Below are 2,132 nucleotides of genomic sequence, written 5' to 3' on the forward strand. Positions count from 1 at the left end.
TGGAATCTATATTAGTTGTGAACAACTATGCTATGTAGGCTTATTGAATATCTAGGTAAAAAGATTTCACGCTTAACACTTCAATTGTCTGGCCACGAACACGACCGTTTCTTAGCGTGTTTATTTTCGTCTGCAATAACTTTATAGCGTGACTCCTTGTCACTATGCGTAACCTGTCTGGCAGGCGTTGAAATGAACAATAACAACTCTTTCTCCGTTTGGAGAATATGAATATGTACAGTGCATTAGTTATGTAACATATGGTATATCAGAGTTTATAAATTTATACTTTTAACACTTGGTTTCGATACTACTAAGTAGTCTCTCTATGTCACATCCCCCTCCACGATAAAGTTTCATGACTATGGAATTTTATTCAGTTCGATGATGTCTTCTTCATTCAGATCTGAGATTGAGTCAGACCGTATTGATGATGGGGGTGTGCGATAGATTGACGAGGTGGGTGAACTTTTGATGGGGTCTGTTTGGCTGTTTTGTTGTAGTGATGTTTCCTGTATGTCTAGAGTATGGTCCGATTTGTTTTTGGGTTCCGCTTGGAGTGCAGCTTGTGATGACTGTGGCACTACTTGATCGCAATCCATGTTTGAATTGTTATTGGATGAATTGGACGAGTTCAAATATATTATCTCTGGTTTCTTAATTGAGATAATGGCGCTATAATCGATTTGCGACTGGTCTACGTTTGATGTTTCTGTAGAATTGTTTATGTTTGATTTGATCTTTTTCATTGCGTTGTCTATGCGTTTGGTGCTTCGAGATAGGTTGTCGCGGATAGTTCCGAATACCTTCCGTTCTCCGCATGGAGCTGGTGATGTACTACTGGTGATGGGTGGATTCGCGCCTGATTCCCAGAAAACCGGTGTTCCTAGGGGTAATTTAGGCGTTGCTGACTGCGCCATGTAGGAGACTGAACCACCGGATTACATGGCGCAGTCATGGCCGAGTGGTTAAGGCATCTGATTGGAAATCAGATGGGATTTTCCCGCGCAGGTTCGAATCCTGCTGACTGCGCCATGTAATCCGCTGGTTCAGTCTCCGATGCTGAAGCTCCGTATGGAGTATAATATGTAGTTACGCGTTGCGTATTTTGTAATGAATCTCCACGCGGAGTAAGGTTAATGCTTACTTTTGATCTATCACTAATTCCCGGTGATCGTGTCTCCGGGGAGAGTTGTTCTGTAGATGAATATGAAATCTCTATTTTGGAATCTATATTAGTTGTGAACAACTATGCTATGTAGGCTTATTGAATATCTAGGTAAAAAAATTTCACGCTTAACACTTCAATTGTCTGGCCACGAACACGACCGTTTCTTAGCGTATTTATTTTCTTCTGCAATAACTTTATAGCGTGACTCATTGTCACTATGCGTAACCTGTCTGGCAGGCGTTGAAATGAACAATAACAACTCTTTCTCCGTTTGGAGAAAATGAATATGAACAGTGCATTAGTTATATAACATGTGGTATATCAGGGTTTATAAATTAATACTTTTAACACTTGGTTTCGATACTACTAAGTAGTCTCTGTATGTCAATTATTATTATTATTATTAATATTATTATTTTTTATGGTTATTATTATTATTATTTATATTATTATTTTTATTATTATTATTTTCATTATTAATATTTTGATTATTAATTTTATTATTATCGTTACTTTTATTATAACTTTTATATTATGACCGTTAATTTAAACGTACGTGTCGTTATTGAGAAATTGAAATTTTGAAAAGTTGAGTTAGTGGATAATTGAATAATTGTATTGTAGATTTTTTTTAGATAAATGAGTTATTTGTTATCAATATATATATATATATATATATATATATATATGTATATTATATATATATATATATATATATATATATATATATGTGTGTGTATATAATATATATATATATATATATATATATATTCAGGTTCATTGCACTACTAGACTTTGACGCTCGCTACTGACTGTTTTTTGTGATCCACCTTCACTCCAGTAAAAAATAGAAACGCAAAAAAAAACAATCTAATATAGACGCTTTTTTCATATATACATAAATAATCACCCATGCCATAGTGTCAACGCTCAAAAGAGCAAAAGTTGTTGAATTGACTTG

General features: G+C 34.6%; 1 non-coding gene across 1 annotated transcript; it reads left to right on the forward strand.

Moving 5' to 3' along the window:
* The first annotated feature begins 950 nt into the window (after positions 1 to 950).
* On the forward strand, positions 951 to 1,032 carry Trnas-gga (transfer RNA serine (anticodon GGA)). Its single transcript has one exon. It is a non-coding gene; the product is annotated as a tRNA-Ser (tRNA).
* Positions 1,033 to 2,132: the final 1,100 nt, after the last annotated feature.

Source organism: Convolutriloba macropyga, chromosome 13 (assembly GCF_964194025.1).
Source record: "Convolutriloba macropyga chromosome 13, txConMacr16.3, whole genome shotgun sequence".
In the NCBI taxonomy this organism is placed as follows: domain Eukaryota; kingdom Metazoa; phylum Xenacoelomorpha; order Acoela; family Convolutidae; genus Convolutriloba; species Convolutriloba macropyga.